This window comes from Enoplosus armatus, chromosome 12, assembly GCF_043641665.1.
Source record: "Enoplosus armatus isolate fEnoArm2 chromosome 12, fEnoArm2.hap1, whole genome shotgun sequence".
NCBI classification, from domain to species: Eukaryota; Metazoa; Chordata; class Actinopteri; order Centrarchiformes; family Enoplosidae; genus Enoplosus; species Enoplosus armatus.
Genome location: NC_092191.1, coordinates 11,381,384 through 11,405,260, shown reverse-complemented (window position 1 = coordinate 11,405,260; position 23,877 = coordinate 11,381,384).

Sequence of the window (23,877 nt, the reverse complement as noted above, 5' to 3'; positions counted from 1 at the left end):
ACAGACCCGGGGATGCTGATCAACCCTGAGGTCCTAACACATGGGATGGTGTTTCTGGCTCATTTCCTGCACCATAATCAAGGCTTATGTACCTTTTGTGTCAGGTTGGATAGACGTGTATGTGTGTTTATAATATTTGAAAGCTTGCTTTTGTCTAACTGAGCTCAGCACTAGATGCCTGTCTGTCTCTTTGTCTTTCTCTCTCATCCTCTCTCTCACCCTCTAATGGAAGTGGGAGGGAATCAGCTAATTAAGGATGTAAATGGAACTGAGGAGTGACAAAGAGCCTGCTTGTAATTCGCATCTAAATTGTCTCTTACCTCAGCAGAAAATTTATCACAGGAGACAATGTCAACTTTTACATGGGGAGAGCCATTTGCATTTTTCGAATTCATTACAAGGGTGGCGCTGCAATCATAAGCCGTGATACAGACCCCTACCCTCCCTCCATTCTGCTGCACCCACCCTACCCATCGCTACCGGGTAGAGGATAATCTGATGGGTTCCTCTTCAGTGGTCACTCAGCAGTAGAGGAGATGCAGGGAGGAAAGAAGGAGAGGAGAGGAGAGGGGCAGGAGTAACAAGGAGAGAGGTGAAGAGAGTTTGTTGGATGTGGAGAATAAAGTGGTCCACCCACTTGTTTATGTGTATGTGTGTGTTTGTGAGTGTGCATGTGTGCAGCAAAGCCACACCACTCTCCCGAGCGACAGAAACCTTGTTGTGATTTATGCAGCCTGAGATATGAGTGCTGGTTACGCAGTAGCAAGACATCGATCTGACAAAGCAAACCAAACAATAAAGAGGCGAGGAAGATGATGTGCCCAGTGGAGTGGAGAAATGGAGAGTGTACCTATAAGAGCTAATTATCTGAGCACATAATTCTTCAGGTTAAGACAGGGGGAGCTGAGAGCCAGCCAAGCCCCAGCTGTCTGAGAAAAGGCTCGGCTATACAAAGGGCCTAAGGTCCCAGACCTTGGTCAAGAATAATTCAAAATAAAATTGTTTATCAGTGCAACTTGTCAATAAGCTAGGCTTAGCTAAAAAGGGTAGGACCTGGATTAATCTGTGTGCAGCAAACTGTTCCATATGTCATGTTTGATGAATCGCAAAAGAGCTAAAAAAAAAAAAAAAGAAGAAAGAAGAAAAAAAAAGCTGAGGTCCAAGTGTTTTTGTGTAAATATGTAGACAAATTTCTATTTTAGTTTCCTTAGCAAACGTTGTTGACTGAAAAGATACACAGGTACTTTCCCAGCATTGTTCAAAGGTTGCTCTGCACATCCTGAAATATTGCAACCAAAGGCCTCCCAGACTGATTTTATATGCTGCTTTGTTTCCATTTTTGGGCAACATGTAATATTGACATTCTCTGACTGAAAAAGTGCATTTTTCTACGTTCTTTTGACATAGTTTGAGGTTTGGTATGAATGCATGGTGTCCATAATATTTGCAGTTGATTTAATGTCAATTAAATTCAGTAAAAATCCTTTGGAGGATTTGATCTGTTCATCTAATCTTAGTGGCTTCATAGTTAAGCAGTGCAAAGTTCCCCCTAGAAAATTCAAATCCTTAGTCCTCTTCAGTTGAGGATATTATGAGGCCTTGGTAAGAGGTTATATAATAGCTAAGGCTGGCCTTTATGGTTTTATCAGCAATCCATTACAATCACTGAGCAACTGCAAAAATCACAGTTCAAATATGGTCTTCCAACCTCATGTCATTTCTCTATAAGCCGTGAAAATAATAATGATAATATTTGCAATTATTATTTCCTATCTTGCAAACCCATTCTCTGCTTCTGTAAGCAGCGATCCTTTAATTAGACACAAGCACACATACAGAAAGACTGGGGCGGTGGGTGCTCGCTGCCATTAATAACACTATATAAAAGCAAAGCCAGACAGCCTCTGACACTTTTAGTAGTTTGGGAAACAAGATGTAATCTGCGTTCGGTGCCAGGAGCGGACCGAGGCTGTGTGTGTGCGCGAGAGGGAGGGAGTGTGGCCTGTAAGTCAACGCAAACAGAGCACTGTGAGTACATCACTGATGAAGACATTATCTGTGAGTTATACTCGCACAGACAACGGGAGGGAGAAGTGTATAGGAACCATAAGATAGAGAAAGTGACAGATGAAATGGGCATCTGCTGTTGCCAAGGCTAGTCACTGATGTGTTGTTAGTCTTTCAAAAGCATGAGTGGTGTGAATTAAAGGGAGAATTCACTCATAAGTATTACTAACAATTGTTGTGTTACACCCGGTAGAACTGATACAGTGTGTGATCTTTTTGTTTTGGTGCTGTGAGCTGTCCATTGCATTTTGTTTTATATGGCATTGTGTTATATTGCAGCATTTTGTGTTGGGCATGAGAGGATAGAGCAGAGGATGAGGTTCTGTTTAGTGGCACCCTTGGCACCCATCTAACCTTGGCATACTGCTGGGCATGCTCCACTGGCCCTGAACATGCTGAGGTTTGAATCCAGAAATGCCTTTGTGCGGCACAGGCCACCAGAGGAGAGGTGGGAGGCTTCATTAATATATCCCCAACTGTATCGCATCAGTCAAGACTCCATAGCTAAACTCACAGATCAGATCTCCAGTATATCTGCGATACCTGAGGAGCAATTGAGATTAATCTTCCTACGTAAGTGGGCATAACATTAAAGGTCCATAACAAGTTTGCATAAATTAAAATTCGATCAATTTGGAGAATCAGTTACAGTACGTTCAGTTCATGCAAGGTCAATTTGTGTCATTGTTTTCTTGTTTGTGTGTTTGTTTGTTTAATATAAACCATGAATTCTAATTCTGGCAGCGCAGAATGGCCACATTAACCAGGCATGGCAGTCTGGGACGGGGTCCAGCTGGAAGCATGCATGGGATGCTGCTTTCCCGCGACAAACCTGGCTTCACTGGCAAGAACTAAATAGTTTCTCATTTTCAAATGGTCAGTGAAAAGGAGAAAATAAAGGAAGCAAAATCAAGTATTTAATAGTAAGTTTTTGCACTGCTTTTTTACTTGTGGTTTCTACCCCCTCAATAGCCATAATTATATTATGATTTGTAGATTGGCTTTCAAAGGTTTTATCTCACCTGTGCCAGAAGTTGCTGATAAGATGGAGGAGGGTTATATGTTATAGTCCCATTGGAATGTAAGAGACATGATAATTTCCAAATCGTGCTTCACTATTCATCTTCTCCTCCCTCTTGTTGTTTTTTTGGATGGCTGGTTAGTTTGTTGGATGGGTGTCTGGCCTGTGGTGTCTGCAGGAGGAAATGTCTGGGTGAGGGCTGAGTTCAGGAAAAGTGCATCAGATGATATGTATGTGTATATGTGTGTGTCTGTGTTTCTGTGTGAGCCCCTGGTGACCATATCTTATTTTCGACATGGCAGTCACCCAACTTCACCCTGACCTAGTGTGGTGAGGTGGACTCAACACACAAAAACATGTCTAAACTACACACACACACACATGTATGCGCACAAAGACAATGTGTGCTTCTATTTTTTTGGGGAGAATTGTTACGTTCTGACTGACACATGAATTTGTGAAAAGTAGTTTTGAATGCATTTCATTAGCTCTCTGGTTGTAAGTGTTTTTCAATCCCTGAACAGGAATCCAAAGCCAAATGAACATAAAAACACGGGTGGCGAAACTGTCACATGGCAGCAGTGCTATTAAAATCTCCTTTCCTCCTGCCATTTCCAACATGCTGCAGAAGCACGCTGCTAATCTTTGGTCCTCTTGCCTTCATTGGCCTTCACTGTGTACTGCTGCCTTTCTCTCACACTTTCATCAGAATCCCATTTCCCCCCACTGCCCGAAAGCCCCCTCTGAAACTCTACCCCTCGCTCCACCATTCTAGCCTGCCTATGATGGATGGTGGCACCTCAGGTCCTCTCAGCCTGTCCATCAAGGCCTGCGATTAAAACACTTGGAATGACCAACATTTTTCTCTATCTCCATCCCCTCCTTCAAACCCTTGTCCCCCATGCCACCCCTCTGCTCTCAGGCCACCACCACTGCAGCCCTCTGCCCCCTCACCTTTCTCACCCTCCCTCCCTCCAACACTCCTCTCCCACTTCAACTGCCCCCAGAACCCCACAATCCATCTTGTGGAGAAAAAACATCATTTATTCTGTACTTCCCAGATAATTTACTTTTTCTCTCCTCCTTTCGTTCCTCTTTTCTTTTCCCCCTCCTTTCTACAGGAATTCTCCATTTCCCTATAAAATGAAAATTCATCTGGAATTACATCTTATGTCATCATTATGTTTATTAAGCGTGGATGATGTATATGAGGAGCTGCGGCGTGCCGCTGAGTGCTTAATGATGCATAAGATTAAGCCGAGCCTCTCAGCTGTGCTGAGACTCCCCTCTGCTTCCCAGGCTGCAGACACACGCTGGGGGAACAGGCTCCAAACGGCCATCAGGTGAACAGGGGAAAAGGGAAAGCCTACATCCTCTTTGTGTGTCAGCAGAGAAGGAGGAAAAGTATGGACTTGGTGCTCAAGAGTTGCTGATAGGGGAGGATCAGAGAGTTGGAATCGACTTCAGAGAAAGAAAAAGAAGTGGTGTTTGTATCAGTTTGTTGGATGCCGTCAAAGTGAATATCTGAAATTCTGTCCACACATAGTAACTACTACAGACATTCCCTGTAATAATTATGGGCTTCTCCCTGGTACCTCCTCTTATGTCCCACAACTCCAAAATAACTGCATATCTCCCTTTCTCTCTGATCTTCTCATACTTTTTTTTTCTTTCATACTCTTAGTTCCCACACACACAGACACACAAGTAGATTTGCTCTTGGCCTCCCTCTAGCCTAGCAGCAGAAGCACCAGCAGTCTATGACAAAAACATTATCCTTCTGGTGCTAAACAATCCAATAAACCTCTCCACAGGGAAGAACTTAACCTCTCCTCTCCTCCGATGCTGGCTTCCAGACCACGTGACGGCTGCCACAGTAAATTCAAATCATTAGTCTTCTCACTCTGCCATCACACAGGGAAGGAAAAAATCCGCCTCTATTAGTAATGGAGACCTCGTCAGAGACCTTCCTCTGAGAGCCCTGCCTTCCCAATTCCCACAGGAAAAATCCCCAGCAAAAAACTAATTCTACTTTTAATAATCTGTCATCAGGACCAGAGGCAGTCATAAATTATGTGGGGAGCATGTGCGGGAGCGGGCCACGAGAGGGAACTCAGGGGGAGAAATCAAAGCCTGAGTTTGACAAACTTTGCAGAAGATAAATAATAACTTACAAACAGGATTAGTTGTAAAGTCACGGTTGAGTGCCCTGCCAAGCAGTTTCCCTAGCAGTCTATGCAGGATGAAGAATTTACAGACACACCTGTCATTAGCACCCCCCCCGCCCCTTCCTCCACACATCCTCCATCCTCTCTTTTCATTCTCACTCCCCTGGTCTCTCTTCACTGTCTTCACAGTCCTAACAGACCCTCTTTGCTTTTTCTCTCACAGCAAATACTGTTTGTGTTTCATCATTTACCCTCCTGGTTCCCAGGGACAGGTCGAGAAGGAGCATGTTCCGTGGAGATGTAGGAAAGACAGAAAGGTGGTTAAGAGGCAGTATTAGCGTAGTGTGGCAGGGGAAATGGCCTCTTCCTCCACCCTTAAGTAAATAAACATGAATAACCAATCAGCCTCCTGCGCACACACACACCAGAGTACTAATAGCAAATGAAGCTGGGATGTACCCGGAGAAGCTGATGAGACACCATCGATTGGGATGATTGGTTTCTGGGCATCTTTGTGCACAGTGCAAGTGAGTGTTTATTTGTAAAAATGTCCATAAACTGGGTAGGTGCGTCATGTTTTGTGTGTGTGTGTCTGTGCGATACAGAGTTAGCGAGTGTAGCAGCCAGTATGGGAAGAAAGAGCTATGAGCCGTGGGGTTGTTCTCTCACTGTTTCCATGTCAATATTTGCTGGAACGATCGACATGCATCATAATCGGTTCCCTCTATCAAACCACGGCTAAAGGCCCATCTCCATCAGGTGACAGAGACCAGTCAGGTGATGAATCCCCCCCACAGCTAACCATGAGGGGAGGAACTGGCTGAAATAAGACAGGCATGTTCCCACAAGTCTGTGTCAAATCTCTATTGATTTAATCATCAACAGAAAGACACTCTCTTGGCTTACACAGAATAAGGTCACCTCATGTGCTGCAATAGCTAACTTTTTTAACCTCAATAGACAACAGGGAGAAATTTGCATCTGTGATGTTTTTCTTTTGCTACATTATAGTCAAATTATATATGCTGTATATATATACTTGTGTGTACCGCATGGCCTGTTTCAGATTTAGATTAAAAAGTTGTGTTTCCTATGTCCAATTTTATTGCTCACGTGATTTAAAGGATAAGGCTGGCAGTATTCTGTATTTTTTTGTTGTCAACAAATCCCATGACCAAGACCAATGCCAACAAGACATTGGTCTCATTAACAAGTATTGACTGTGATATAGTTTATTCCTCTATGCCAAAGGCCTCCATTGTTGTCTAGAAACTTCACATTAATGAGCCACGCCATCATTGCACAGAGTGACATGATCCCTTGATATGATGAATATGGGCACTGTGGTTAATTTTGAGTCCCATGTACACAGTCCTGATGTCATAAAAACTCACTATCTCATTAAATGTGTATGTCCGCAGCTGAAAATAATCCCCATGAAATGCACATTTTACTGTAATGTTTGCTTCCAAATACAGTGCCCAGCTGTTTCAGGAGATTACTGAGCCCTTTTTGAAAATGAAACTATATATTTGTGACCCATATTTAAAGATTTACACCTTTAGTAGGAGCGAATGGGCTTGGGGCTGAGAGCCACAGACATGGTGGGGAAGTCGGAAAGCAGTATGAGAGCTAACATATTTTTTGTTGTGGTTATCAAGAGACAATAATGAATATATGGAATAGCCTTTAAATAAAGTTGGTGTCAGTCAGCTGCAACTGATTTCATACCTATTGAAAACAACAAAGTGGTTTGCGCTAAATTCTAAATACCACCCTAAATATTCCCGTGCTTCTGTCTCATTGAGCACAACATAAAGAACGCACCTCAAGCGTGTCCCATGAAAATCCCTGAGAAAATGCATACATGCAGTACAGGGATTTCAACCCTGCAAAGTAAAGTGCTCAATTTTCGCTCCATTCTCTGGCGATACCAAAGAAGCTCAATCATATTGGGACAGTAATATGAATCAAGGACAGCTCACTCACTCTCAATTGCAGCTTGGTCTAACTGGGACCACGGGTAAAGCAGAAACTGGGTTCTCAATTCAAATGGGACAGCGAGTAGGCCAGCCGGACTCTCCAGCACGTCTCGAGGCTGATAGATTACCTACTGCAGTAAGGACAAAGGGAATGAAGATGACTACTCTGCCAAAGCTGGCTACAGATGAGACATGCACGGCTGAATGACCATGGTATACCTCACCCATTTGTCTATGTGTTCAAGTTTTGCACTACGTATGACAAAGGAGTCCGTACACTACACTATTGACATAGTCTCACCTTTATATCGTGGAATATCTTGTTCCAACTTTCATTTTGAGTTAGATTTTGAGCATGTTAGAGCATCCATCAACTGGATTGGCCACTTAATGTTCCATACATGCTGCCATTTATTACGCAAAATGTGCTATGAGGGCATAAATCCAAATTAATGTCAGTCAACTTTGGCTCAAAAAAACACTAAATCTAGTAAGAAGTCCAGGCAGTATTTGTTATGACTTCATCTATGTAAAAACTTAAATACAGTATATTAACTTTAATATACAATACTGTAGCACGTAATATGAAATACATTCTTTTTGAGGTATTTTGTTTGACATTGGAGGCCTTATTCAGTGCATAAAATCACATAATTCTGCGAGCCAGCTATTTTTTTGCACTGCGTACATGATGTGCCATCCTCTGAGATTAACCTAGATGTTCTTGAGGCCAGGTTCACTTGTATCTGAGCCACAGTCGTATATTACAATGCAGCTGAGGTGGCAGTGGCAGTAACTCATTCTTTTCTATTCTATTCTGCCTCTGCATATTCCACAAAGCCCCCGCTGCTCTGCACTTAGAAGGTCACCTCTTTCATCAGCTATTCTATTTGCATTCCAAATCGTACGTACATGAAAAATGTGCCACTGAGTTTTCGCGGCGGCCCTTCGAAGGCAGATTAGATAGAATTTGCCATACGAACCTTATGCACGCTAACCTTTGCAGATGGCCCCACTATTGTGGAGAAATGGATTGCCTAATAAACCATATCATCCGACATATTTGCCGCTTGGCTGACCAAATAGAGGCTGTGTTTTTTGAGCAAATTCCCTTTGTCAAATTTGTCAGTGTTCATGCCGCCGTTTTAGGTTTGGGTCACTGAGAGGAGGAGGCGGGATCCTTAGTGTATCAGGTTAAAGTGCCGAGCAATTTGGACTGTTTCTGAAGATGAGACAATTTTTCCACAAGATTTATTTCATCAGAGGGAAATATTTCATATGCTCTCCATTTGTTTGTTGTGTCTCCTACTCCACTCCCCCCTCACATACAGTACAACCTGCAGTATGTGCAATGTAGTTTAACAATGATGGACAATTGTTGCTACTTATTCCACCTGATTAATTGAGACAAATAAACAGTGTACAGTTGGTTGCTATATCCTCTGCCTTTTCTTTTCTCTGTAGTACATTTTATGCACAGCACATCATTTTACACGTTTCTTCAGGTTCATCAGCTATTCTGATATTCATCTTTATCATTCATCATTGCATTCCCAACATAATTTCACTTTCATCTATAATTACCGTTGGGCTAGACGGCAGCGAAGAAACAATGCTACTTCTAAACCTTGCAAGGTTTTTACCAGAAATCTAATTTCACAGCGGAGCCCTAATTCATCGCTCCCAGAAAAACCTCTTTCATCAAACTTTGCATATGAGCAGCCAAGTGATGCACAGGCTCTTAACGGCATGCTTTGCCTCCTTTGGTGAGTTGGCCAACCAATCCATCTTCCTGAGTGTGCTCAGAGCCGAGGAGTGGGCAACCGATGCTCCCGTCACCGGGCTCCTGCGGGAGATGGATTGGGGCTCCATCGCCCACCTCCAGTCCGGTACCAGCCCAGTGGCACAATCTGGACCTTAGCGCTGAGAGCCACGTGGTGGGCCTTGTGGGGCTCTACAAGGGGGCTATGAGAGGCAGGAGGATGGAGGATGGAGGATGCTGTGTCTCAGTCACTCATGTAGAATCCAGATCCTCTGCTCCACAGGAGACGAAGCTGGACCTCCTGTTTGCGTTCCACAGAACAGAGTGAGGGTGTCCAAGTCATTGCCTGCCTGTGCAGTTGCTAATGCAGGCATTTCATCTATGACAAAATGTAACATAATAATGTGATCATCAGCGAAAGAAAAGAAAACTTACTGACATATATTGACTTGTTTAGCATATTAAAAGGCAGAAATTGCAATCTACTTTATAAATGTGTGACCTCCATCTTAAGTTATGTCCTTCATTGGCTATTAGTCACTGAACTGTCTGACGGGACAACAAATGCAATAAATGATAGCCCTGATTCCTCTTAATCTAATACATCTTTTAAAATGTACATCCACCCTTAAAATAGCTTGTCCTTCAGCTGGAGGAGGGGTTTTGTTTCATCCCTTCGCATCGTTCATTCATGACTGGCTTTAAAACTGAAGTGAAAGCTTCTTTTATTAATCACAAAGAGCTCAAGTCAAGGCTTTGCACTCCGTTGCTTGCATCCAATTTACAGCAGCGATAATTCATGCTATCCTAAACATTTCTTGTAAAATGTCACTTTGTGTTTGTAATTAATTTCTAAATTAATAAGCAAAATTTCTGAGTTATGGCATCAAACCCTTTACCTTGGTCGCTAAACAATGCATCAAGGTGCCACCTGGAATGATCGAGGCGATAATAAGAATGAGACTCTGGGTGGAGATGAACACTTCACAAACTTGGTTGTTTCATATCAGAGTAATGCAACAAGAGTGTGGGCAAATTACAGATGATCTATCTTCTCTTAAAAAAAAGGCGCCCTCTCATTTTAAAAAACTTTGAGAATTGCAAAAAATAACACGCCTTCACTCTCCCCTCCTGCATATTAGCACTGTCACTCACTCTGTCTTCTTAATCTCACCGCTGACCAGGGTGGGCCCAGTCCATAGGATTGCAGGCCATGCTTCCCAAGTAGGGAGCTGTGTGTTAGGTTACCTCCTATATGGGGTATCATGTGTCTCTCATCTAATGCAAGCTATGGGCCCTTGATCAAAAGGAAACTAAAGAGTGGGGGGTCAAAATGAAAGGAAGAGACAGAGCTTTCTGTGCCCTTAGAGTTCGGACATGAGGGCAAATACACCTGTCACATGCCAAACAAGTGCATACATCTCCGCTTATAAATCAGATCTATCCCATTAAGTTCAACTTTACTTTTCAGCTTTAATTATAACAATATCAGAGGTGCTTTTGGGCTGAGGTATGAGGGATGTTGATCAAAGAGGTCATTATAATGTCATCTTTTAAAGTGTTTCATTGGGGGTTTTTCCTTCGGTACAAGCAGCCCATCTCCGCTCCTTCAGTGCCATTGATGGCAACATCCATAACCTGTCCTCTGATATTTCATTCCCATACGGGTGCCATGAACCTAAGATGTAATCGATACACAGACACACAGGCCTCCTGTGTTATTACAAGGGGGACAATGTCTGCTCAGCTTCCCGTGCCGTTACACAGTTCAGGCTTCCAATTAACCTGAGCGGATCCCCATGCCAATCACACAGGGCTTCTATCGACAAGCCGCATGAAAAGAATAATGTTGTTAGGATGATGTAGCTCACGGTAGGAGGGCCGCTCACCGCACGCCCCCCCCCCCCCCCCCCAACTGCTGACAGGGATGAGTGTTGTAGTCATTTATCACCTCCTCTCTGGTCACTGAGGGGCCAAAAGGGGCTGCACGCCTCTCACACTTTCCCTTTGCTTCATCGGACCACGATCTGAATAAATCTGGTTACAATGATAAAGCCGAGAAATGTATCTGAATTTCATTGTGTGAGCAGGACAGTATCTCGGATCTTCGTAGGCCCATCATGGTAGAGTCACTGACCTCTGTTAGTTTTCAGTGTGTATGTTGGGTAATTGCAGTCATGTTCAGTAGATTATTGCTTAAAATAGAGTTGGTGACAGAAACCATTTTTGAATGGATGAGTCCTCATACAGAAAAAAGATGATTTATGGGACAATTTTACCTTCTTTCTTTCTTTTTGCCTTTTCACATATATATTTATCACCTGCCTCCAATAATTATTGCTTCCTTTTTTGTGCAATAAACACAATTTTCTCAAATTATTCTCAACTTTTCACACATGTCACATGTGTTTTCATGGTATGTTAGATGAATGAAGTGTGAACATGTCATACAGTTATGATAACAATATAATCCAGAAGTTGTGAACATACCTGTATTTGTCAGCCGTGACACTTTTTATAAATCCTGTCTGAAAACAGATGTGCTGTAACTGTTGGACTGGGACGAGAGATCAATCCATTTATTTTTCCCATGTCTACTGAGAGACAACATACAAATTGAGACTGTATCTCAGTTACAATAGCAGCCAAGTGTGGCCTACTAGGATTTCAGGAGTGATTGAGAGTGTGTTTAGATGCTCAGGGCCAAACTCTAAAAGCATTGTTACATTGACAAGGCCGATGCAGAGAAAGAATGCATCTCTACATTTACTCCCCCCTTTCTTGGGCATTGCTGCCATGGGCGACTTTGATATTGATTATTGTGAAACAAAAATCAGCTCAAGGAGCATGATCATTAAGACAAATGCAGTTCCACTCAATGCCAAACGCACAAAGACCTGAAATTCTCTGAGACTTCTCAGTGTCAGACTTTAGAAGATACAGCACAGTCCTCGATGCACTTTAGGCCTATTGTGGAGTCTATATTGAGCAATTCCCTAAAAAATACTATGTAGAGTATCTAATACTCTCCATTTGGAATTTTTTAGATAAATTAAAACACTGAAAGATACACAAGAGACTGAATTAGTGGTGGGGGAAGTATTCAGATCCTGTACTTAAGTAAAAGTAGTCCACACTACAGTGAAAATACTCCATTACAAGTAAAAGTTCTGGATTGAAAAAGTCACTTAAGTAAAAGTATGGAAGTATTATTAGCAAAATTTACTTTAACTATAAAAATTAAAAGTACTCTTAATGCAGACAAATGGCCTTTGTGAATGCTGTTTTTTCATATATTATATTACTGCATTGTGATTACTGGTGCATTAATGTGTAAGTAGCATTCGTAGCACATGCTGTTGGGTAGTTTTGTCTATAACAATGCATCATATGCTTTGTAAGAAAAATGATAGTCTGTAAAGTACCTAAAGCTGTCAAATAAATGTAGTGGAGTAGAAGTATAATGTAGCATGAAATGGAAATACTCAAGTAAAGTACAAGTACCTCAGATTTGCACTTGAGTAAATGCACTGAGTCTAAGTCTAAGTCACATCAAATAACAATAACAACTGTCAGCCATTTATGAGCCACAGAAGACAAAGGAAACATGAGAAGATAGTTATGGTTTGACTTGTCAATACATTTTTACACCTTTTGTTCACTTTGTGCACCCATTTTCTTTCTTAACCATCTTCAGAAACTGATCTCAGTCCTGAGCTGGCACATTAATACCTGAGAACAAATGATTCTTGTCTGTCCTGTTTTAAAGTGGACAGTGTTAAATAACACTGAAAGCTCAGTATATCACCAAATTATAAAGAACACTATAATGTATTACAATTTTAGAACACGTGAAAAACTACACTATATAGGATGTACAGTATATGATGCACATTATTATGAACAGTGAAACTTTACTCATAAATGTGATCAATTTTTCTTGTTTAGCACAGACACAGCTCTGACTTGAGGATGTCATTGCAGATTTAATGTGGCCCCATACCTTTAAAACTTTCCATTTGTTATGTTTGGTCATCCCATTAGTTGCCATTTATTATCATTAGTGTGATAGAAGCCTCTTCCTTGCAGAAGCATGGGGGGGAAAAAACTCTACATTTTCACATTAGACAGAGCTCCACTGGTGCGTCAGATTAATGTTCCTTTCACAAAAACAGAAAAGGTAGGTGGAACATCAACTTCAGGAGCAGCACCACAACTATTACATTATGCTGTCTGCTTATTTGCTTATTTCCTTGATGGTTGGCTTATTCCTACAGTTTCTCTGGTGATGTTTAGAAAGATAGCTCCTCTTTGGTCTAAGTGCATTTTAATAATCTGTAATTGATGCTTTGGTTGTTTGGTAATATAGCTTCAACCATCAGTTAGGCTTTATTTAGCCACAGGTTAAGGGGCTAGTGGGCAACAACTGATGAGAACAATTTCATGCCTCAGAATTCACCAAAAGAAACATAATTTTGCATGTGATAAATCATTATTTATTAAGGGATTTGACTTATTTGATCAGGAATTATGCAGCTTTTAATATTTGCCTAATGAAAGCTTTAATGTGGCCATGAAACAAAACATGCCAGATTCACTTCAAACTTCCAGAGAGGAAAGCAAAAAACTAAAGAAGGAACAATATAGCAGGAAAACAAAATAAATTAAATGTCATAACAAGTTTTGAAAAATAAATAATGGGTAGCGATGACTGAACTGTATCCATCTTGTTGAAGAGGGCAGGTCTGGATGTGTCTGCCTCGGGTTCATGTCCCTGTCCTGCCCAGTGGGAGTGATAAGTAACAAGGGCCCCAGCGATCAGGACAGGTATGTCACCGATTCACTCTGTATTACACTTTGATTAATGGTTTTCTTAATGCACTCATGGCAGCAACAGAAGTCTCTCACGACTAACTTTGCATAAAAACGCAAATGAATAGAGACAAACTGTGGAAAAAAACCCGATGGGCAGGGCCAAGCCTGGAAGCCTTGGGAAGTGGGTGTGCATATTTTCTTATTTCAGGGAGAACAACTTAAAATTGTAGATTAGCCCTTGTTGTGCTGGAATAATTAAAGATCATGAGTTTTCATAAGAATAATTTGGGGTATAAGAGGAAGGCCACCAGGAGTTCAGAGAAACATGTAGTATCAAACAATTGACCCAAAGTCAAAACTACTACTACTACTACACACAAAAATATAGTTGTAAGCAGGTGTAAGTGCATTATTAATGTATTTGTCAACAACTATAACTAATCAAATGAGGCATCTGTAACAAATAATGAAGGATTCGCATTACAATGATGTCATATGAATGTGTAATATTATTAATCTAATATTTATATCTATCATTACATGGACTTGTTATCATAACAATATTTAATATATATATTAAGTAAGTATTTATTTATAAATACTTCTTCATTTTCCATGACAATAGAGCAAAAACCATCCACTGGTGAAGGCCATGAGTTGTAGCTGAAAGCCCTAACGTGGACCTTGAGTTGTGAATTATTTTGTCAAACTACTATTTCTAAGGTCAAGAATGAATCTTCATGCTTAATGTGTCTTCATGAGTTTTGAACATATTTATGGCAACTGTTTATACACATATGAATGATTCGTACATGTGTATAAACAGTTAATACATAACAATAATAATGCTTTAAGACAGATACAGTGGAGTTGTAATCACTGTATATAATTAATTCTGTCATTAGCACACTGTACGCTTTTACCATATCTTTATAGTTGCATGAAAATTAATTTAAACATAAATAAAAACACAGTCTTCAGCTGGTGGCCACAGCTACACTGGAAAATTAACATTGAGTAATAAATATTTCAGAAGTTTACTTGACTGAGTACATCATGATTGCTGAGGCAGTCTGTTCATCAGTAAGTTTTTTTCCCCCTCTTTTATCATCATAAATAACGTTGATTAATTAGCAAGTCAAAATCACTGAGGATAATCCATGTAGAATATATCACTGTCAGGAGAACTGTTGAATATTGCATTTACACCAGGAGCATTTTAATTACAGAAGTCTTAACATATTAATTAGGACTCTGAAGGAACATAACAGTTGGAAGTAAAGACCTGAAAAACAACTTTTGGACCCTTGAAGATTTTGAAATGAAGGCTGTTTTCCTCTCTTGTGTGCTGACTCCTCATCACCTCTTCATTTGGAGGCTTTGGTTCTGTCTTGTTTGCGTCAGTAGTTTCCATTCGTACAATTAAAACATTGCTGTTTGAGGTATAGGCCACGCATTGCTTAAAAGATAAGTCTGGAGATAATACTTTTTTTGTGAACAAATCCCATAAAAAGACCAAAACTAACTATGAATTGATACTAACAAGTGTTGTTGCTGATGCAACTATTTCATCTGTGCCATAGAGCTACATTGTTGTCTAAAACTCATCAATGAGTTTGTCGTCAGTGGTTTATTGTTTTATTAATATATTATTTTCATAAAGCCCCATTAACAACACATCTTTTTGGTTGGTCCCACCATTCTGTTAGTTCTAAGTTACATAGCTCTAACTGAATATAACAGGGATGACAGAAATGGTTGCTCCATTCTTGACCTAAAATGTTTCAGTCACAGCTGAGTTTAGTAATCTCTCCAGGTTTCAAAAGGCATGTCTTACTGCTTTATGAAGCCATGACACACTCATATCATCCTTTATGAAGCCAACACACAAGCCCATCAGAGCCAAACCCATCAGAAAGATGTGGGGCAGAGATGAAATTGGGCTCTTTAACTCCCTGTACCGTAACATGCTAATGCAGGACAATGACTCGCTCATTGCCTGCTATTATGGGAAGTAGTGGAGGCCCAACGTGAGAGCTGTGACAGAAATGATTGTATGATACATGAAAATGCAGACAGGGCCTCTTACGAGAACGAGAATTCTACTTCTACTCTCAGGTCCCATTGTTGAGGAACATCCTGTGAAGTTGGAGAATGAAGATTGATGTCTTACATTGCTGTTATTAATATATTGATGGTGCTGTCAAAAACATTACAAATAACATTTTTTTTACTCTATATTGATACATTAGCCCGGGTAATTGATGAAAATCCTGTAAAACTCCTTAATTTTTTCCCCCTTACACGCTATTTGTCTACCATCTGCTCCACTTAGAGCTCCCCTGAGGATGGTCGTGATCGGTTGAAGAAATCATTGCTGATGAGGGTCCTGGGTGCTCACAAGTTGAGTTTAGTCTCTTAGAGGGTATCCATATTCTGTGCATGTTTTTACAATGAACATATAACATCCAGCATGAAACAATAATTTAGACATTCAGCTTCTATATTAATGTTAAGTCCATTACAATTAGTGACATGACTGTTTCACATTAATATAAAATGTCCTGTAAATGATAAATAGTGAATTCGTGGCTCTGTGGACCTTCAACATCTTTGTGCAGTCCTCCAAACTCGACTTTAGCCAGCATCTCCTGTAAGCAATAGGGGGATTTGAGAGGTGGTTAACTTTCTGATAGTATAATTAAAATGGGAAAATAGTCAACATTAGTCAATATTTATCTCATAAGACATTATTTACCACAGGAGTTGCAAGGGGGGAAACAAAACTTTAGCATCTCTACTGTAGTTTTGATAATCCCTAAAAGTAAAAGTACTAGGCCCTACTGTTTCAGTGTGGTCAAGATAGAGTTGAGATGTTTTCATGCTAACTGAATCAATGTAGGTCAAAATAGAAAGATCGAGTTAAAAATATTTAGCTTTATTTGACAATAAAATAAGAAAAAAAATAAAAACTGCACGCAATTACATTGCTGTAGATTAGAACCTGAGCAGTCAGGCTAGCAAAAGAAGTCCACTGTGCTAGCTAACCTGCGGTGGGATACAGCAGATAATACTGTTAAATCACAGCAAGCAAGGCACATATGAATACAGTGACACTCACAAGGCACTTTTTTTTAACTTACCTCAGTAAAGCAAAAGAAATGGAAAGAAATGAAGGTCCAAAGAGACTTGTGTCGTTCTGGGGTCAAATTTCAAGAGGTTTTGTTAACAAATTAACATTCAAGATGTCATAGTCGGTTCTGGTGTTAACATTTCAGAGAGTTATAAAACATCATGATGACACTGTCAAAGTTGATTTAAAGAAAACAGCTTTGTTTTTCATGCCAATTATTTGTTGACAGAGGTAAATCCAACAGATTTCACTCAAAGAGTCCAATTAACTCTTCAAAGACTGAGATCTGTGTAATTCGGAGTCAATGCGCCCAACATTACAAAATAAACATTAGATCTAAAATATGTATGCTTATGGAAAGAGAGAAGCTGCAAAGTAGGAGGGGGGTGCATTTAATCTCTCCGTAATCATGACGGGCGTCAACGTGAAATGAACTGTAGCCACTCTCCTTGACCAGTTCACAGTGGTCAGCGGTCCACATCCAGGAGACTAGATTGGATTTATTGCTACTGGGCCAAAGGTAACAAATACATGCAATATAAAGGCGGAGATAGATGCCATTATCACTGGATGGATTTTGTGCCCATCATGAGGGGCAATCACGTGGAATAGATTGATACTGCAAGCAATACTTTTATATTAGGCTTATATATCTTAACTGGACAATTCACCCACAAGAAGGCAAAACAAGAAGTGGTTGAAACAGAGCAACTCTGCAGACAAAGGGAGACAACTTTAATCAGAAGCACGTCATATTTCTTCTTCTGTTTATTCACGCTGATTTTTCTTTATTTAAATGTGTTAATCAAAGAATCAGACGGGTCAAACTCGGATTATTGTGATCTCTCAAAAACCATTATCGCCCAGAGGTTTCAGTTGGCTGAGGTGGAAATATCTTCATCTCATCAGCAGGGTCGGCCGAGGGTTCCTGGGAGTCCTCGGAGAGATGAGATGAGGTTATGAGAGGTCATGTAGAACAGCTCAGTGTGACAGCATATCAGAGGCCACCCCTCCGTATGGAGTCACGTGAAACAAAAGGAAACAAGGAGATGAAACACAAACACAAACCTCTATGGGCAAAACGCCATCACCTCAGAGCTTTCTGCAGCACCGGTGACGTATGGCCTCATTACATCGTCATAAATAGACAGAATTTGACAAAATTGATGTTGATTAAACACTATAATGTGATTGTTTGCTTGGTGTTCCTCTAAGTTTTGCTACACAGACTCTCTCTAATCTTTTATTAGGAAAATAAAGAAAGCCTACATATATATCTTAAAGTGTTTGGTAATAGATTTTTAATGTTCATTTGTCTATGCCCCGAAGGCTTGGATCTTTGACATTTGAAATAATTGTTGTTCGAAGGATCATCACCAGGGGAGGGTTGTGAATAGTGTAGGGACGATTTGAGTAAATGACTGTGTCAGCCTGTTTATTTGTAACATGATTGCCTCAGGCGCTGCCGCAGGACAGCTATTAGAGGGTCTGGCCATAAAGAGATAGAAAGAAAAGCCCAGCGATCACCCAAAAGTTAGCACTTAATGTGACAACTTATCAGACAAAAGCTCCCCACAGAGAATGTGGAAATGAGAGAAAAAGAGAGAGGGAAGGAGGGAGGGAGGGAGGAAGACATCATTGCCCGTAGACAGATAATATAATGTGCGATGAAGAAGAAGAAACTGTATTATAATCACAATTATCTGAAGTGGATGCGGTGTCAAAGATCACATGTCTATTCAAAGTCCCAAGCATTGCCCCATATGTTTTAGCATATTGCACAAAGCTGTCCAATCCATGTCGGCCTGAGGGGAGGCAGGGAGCAGAGGACGTCCAGCCCTGTATTTAATTAGATGACTCTAATACCTCTCGCCTGTGGCAAGGCCTGAAGTGTTAGTGTTAGTGTTACTGCTGTCTGTAAGAGCTGCTAAATGAACACTGCAGGTCCCAGTGGGCCTGAGAGGATGCATGTCACTCCTAAGATGTAAACACGACAGGGAGAAACCCAAAGAATTAGAGACTGAAATAGAGGCGTAGACCAACAGAGGGAGGTGACAATAATGTCAAATAATGTCATGCTACCGTTATCATTAAAAGCAAACAGCACATTTTCCCCTGATCAAATGTAAATTGCAGCTATGGTATTTACAGAGAAAGCAAGAAAAGGCTTTTTATTACTCTCATTGCATGCAGTTATCTACATAATTATCCTTAAATAGCTAACCTCAGGTAACGATCACTGAAAATAAAAATCACTATTCATCTAAAATGGAGGAAAAGGAACATTTTAAACTTCAAAGAAAATTTCTCAATTTGTGTTTCTTACTGGCAAACTGTATGAGGTTGCTCACTTCCCTGCAGCCAAGTGTTAATTTTGATACTTAGGTAAAGTACTAAAAATACATTTTGAAGCTTGATGAGCAGTTTATAAAGTCCATGTCCCTGCAACAATCGAAACTGATGAAAAAATCCACTTAAAGGCACAGACATGTTCAGAAAAGTGTCCCCAGAAAGCTTCCAGCATCACAGGTCTCCACGGCAACTCTGGCCCGGTTGAAGAATGCTTGTAATCTCTTTTGGCAGGGAAGGATCCTGACGGATCCTGTGGCTCAGGCCGGCTGTGGAGTGGACAGTCCTATTGTTGCCTAAAACCTCAAAGGAGAGAAGGAAGATAGGAGGGCAGGCAGGAGGCGGAAAGAAAGGACTGGGAGGAAAAGGGCTCTGGAAGCAGTTAAATATAGTGCAGGGATGGATGGATTAACAGTGTGGAGGTGACGGTAAGGAGCAGGTAGCATCTTCCCTTAATCCTCCTCATAAAACTCACCTTTTCCCTGTTGTCCAGGGAAAACCATCGTTATCCTGGTATCTGCCAACTTCAGTAATGTGTCCAAAATGTGTTTGCGAATTGGATTTTTTGTCATTCAGTTACGACAAAACTACTTTGAATGTTCCTGTTGACTGTAGATGAATATGAATAATAATAGTGCTTAGATGAAGAGGATGTGACTGCCTTCTCTGTCATTTCCCATGAGATGGAGAGGAAGAGTTTCAGTACAGAGATAGTGTGTGCGTGTGTGTGTGTGTGTGTGTGTGTGTGTGTGTGTGTGTGTGTTTGGAGGAGGCTGAGGGGGAGGGATCAAGGTTTTTTGGAGATTATGCTAAATCAGGGCCAGTTAGAAGAGAGGGTGGAGCAGAAGGCCAGACAAAGACTGAAGAGGATGCTGCCACTGGCATTTAAATGGGCAAGAGGATGAGGAATTGAGAGAAGCGGAGAAAAAAAAAAAAAAAAAAACGAGAGAGAGAAAAAGCATAGAGTTTCTCCGGCATGGCAGACACTTTTTTCTGGCTCCTCAAACAGATGCTGAGGCAGATGGTGGTGAATTAACAGAAGATGGGAGAAGAAGAAATGAGAAAGCCTAAAACGGGCCCATGGAGGGCAGACATTAAAACATTGTGTGTGTTTGTGTGTGTGTACACGCATAAGTGTCTGAGAGTGTGTGTGTGTCTGAGTGCACAGGTCCAGGGGAGAGGCTGTTAAACAGCCTCTCAGCTGGGAGGACTAAAGAGGATGGGTGGAGGATTCCCAGTCAGAGATAGAGCTCGCGATAATAATCACAGGCGTGAAATTACAATGCTGATATTTGTTGCACCCCAGGGTGTGGTGTGGTGGGGCTACCGGAGCTCGGATGGCCCACATATCACCAGAGGCCTGTGCCGGCTGACGGTCATCAATGATCAGAAGAGCGGCCCCTCGCCCACACCTCTGCCCACTGTAGATTTAAATCATAAAGCTGAGTCGCCATGTTGAAGAGCTTCACCTGTGGTGGTGGAAACACAGGAAAAACTACAATTTGTATTTACAGTAGTTTTGGATCCATTATTGCTGCATTTGATATTACATTGAGAATAAAACATTTTGTTAATAAATCAGGGTTGTATTGAATTAAATATGCTAATTCAGATGTTGTACACTTTACTTGGCTGTGGAACATTGCATGCTTATTTCATTTTATTTCTTTGTCAAGGTGATCCCAACACTGTTAAATACTTCTTTTAATATTGTAAGGTTAGTATTAGATTGTAATCTTATTAAATTAGAAAAAATACCATGTTTCGAGCTCACATACTGTAGGTCTTGGTCAGGTACAGAGGGATGTATTTGTTACTTTTGAAATAGCTCTTCATAATTTCCTTTGTAGACAGTGCTAAGTTATAATGTATTATTGATAATGCTTTGAGTCTGGCATGGAGGTGTACATTGATTCGGTGGTTGTAGCCACACCCATGGGTGGCATTACACACACCTGAGTCTGTTTGATTCCTCTAAGCCAATGTGCACTCAAAACATTATACTTTTTGGCATGTCAAAAAAATAGACAATTTAAAGGGAGCATTTAGAAGTGTTAGGAGTCTGAAATCATAGTTACAGGTTGTTTGTACAACACCTTGACAAGATGATTTATTTGTAAGAGACAATATTCAATATTAAACCTATTGTACCAGACTTAGCTTAAATGTGTCACATGATTCATCCTGTTATATTTAGGAGCATCAAAGCAAGTGTAATAAAGCGAGTCAAATATTATTTGAGGGTTTGAGGACTACGAAAACTCCATTATAATAGGAGGATTTGCCTTAAACTAATAACTCCGATGTAAAATGTTGTAGAAGATGTCAAACAAAATGTCAAAGTTGACCAAACTGACCATGTTGAGTTTCCTTTTCGTAGTTTCTAACAGAAGCTACCATGACATTTGCAACACAGTGTATTTTGATGGATTTGTGCTAACCTCTGATAATTACAAAGGGTCTGTGTAACAAGTAACACTTCCCTGCCTGTTCGTCTTGTTTAACAGTGAAACCAGAAGCAGAAAGGTGGCTGCATGTACTTCAGCATAAATATCCTCTTGGCCAGGAGCCAAGCTCTGACAAGATATGACACCACATTTTCTTCCACCCACTCAGTGAAGGAGAAAAAAAGAAGCTCATTTTCATGTCCATCATCTCCTGCTCTTGCCATTGCTTCTGTGAAGGCCCCCTCTGCCTCCTCCATTTCTGGGGTGAAAGTGAAAAGTAGATGTGTTGTCAGGGCAAAACTGATAATGGCAGTGGGACACAGACTGATCCCAATTGCCCTGCTTTCAGCCCCTGCCACCCCCGTGCTCCCCGGCACTAAAGGGTCCACTGACAGATGGAACGGGGCACTGTGGGACAGAGTGCTGAGTTGGCATAAAAAGCCCACCAAATAGGCCTTTTTCTTGGCATCATAGGCCTGCACAAATAGTTTACTGTTGGGACTGTTATTGTCTGCATCTTGCCTTGCGTTCATGATTGGCATAAGTTCTTTGAACTAAAAAACTACATCAAAAGTTCAGAATTTTTAAAGAAAAAGAAAACAAAAGCTCCTCTTCTACTTTCTTAAATTTCAATATTTAAATTTGAGCAAACAGATCAGGATTTTCTGAGATGATGAAATTAGTATGTTGAAGAATGAAAACCGCTACTGATGATTTAAACTGGCAAAAGTTTAATTGCTCATGAATTTGAATCATGGCTCTTGGACTCCTTTTAGTTTCCCTTTTTGTTTAATATGTCTTCTGATTAGCTTCTTATCGGCTTTGGGACACATTCAAAACCACATTCCAAACTTTGACTGAGTCTGGGACCAAAGCCAGTTGAGCACAGTACCTCTACTCTACCCTCCCGTGTTTGTTTTCTGCCATTTGTAAAGTAGCCGAGTGCCTACAATGCACGGTGGTTATCACTTCACAGGCCCATTTCATTCAGATAATCTTCACCTATCAGCAAAAGGAGAGATAACTCTGGGGATCTATCACCAGAAAGAGCAAAAAGTGAAGGTCATTATAATGTCATCACAAGTTATCCTGCCGACCCCAAAAGTCCCAGAGATTGAATATTGTCCTCTGGAGAGTGGATATAGGACATGAAAGGAAGGGAGGAGGGACAGTTATAGAGAGAGAAATAGACATGTTGACAGACAGGAAGTGAGAAGAGGAAAATACTTGGAAATAATAACATATTACGACAACATATTTATGCAGAACTATGTTGCATCGGAACAGGTAATGTATAAGCTGCCTGTTAGATTTATACCAGAGAGAATATGCTGGTAAAGATGCACTTTATCTTCAGACATGAAAATAGCCCTTCTGCTCTGGCACAATCCCAGCAGGGACTGGTGGGAAATTGCTGTTTTTACATTTCTGTATCATTTTCCCATAAGGAATATGGATAACAAATGAAATATTCAGCCCCATTGTCTGATTTATTCCTTTTATTATCCACAAATATCAGCCCAGCAGTCAAAGGATGCCTCGCCTCGTTCGGGGAGGGGGGGCTCTTCCCACTTGGGGCCTGACAGCCTATCAAGTCTCCTTGCATAAACAGGTCAGGATCGTGTGAGCGCTCCAATATGTTATACTTTAAGGTTTTCACCATGCACAGTCACTAAACAGAAATCGAAAATTACTGAGGAAAAATTCCCAGAGGTATCGTTGCAGGCCCCTCTGCAGAAACTACGCACATTTCACTTGAAATAAGAAGTCAAATAAATAACATTAAATCCACATAAGAGCCACAGACACTTAAATAATGGGATGTTGTTGTCTTATCCCTTGCACGTTCCTTTCGGCATGTGGTTTCTTACAGCCCCTGTGTTGTTGTGATGTCTGTTTGCAAAGCAGGAGAGACAGATGTCCAGTTACAGCCTCGTCGTAACACAATGAGCCTCATCAGATATTAGTAATTGACCATTAATGAACTCCCGATGATAGCCCACTGAGGAATACACACAAGGGCCCTTGGGACCACAGGGGTAGCAGGGGAAAGGGCCTCAAGGCATTAACATACTCCCAAGGCTACAAGAGGCTTTTAAATGGCCAATCAATAAAGAGCATTAGTTCATCATG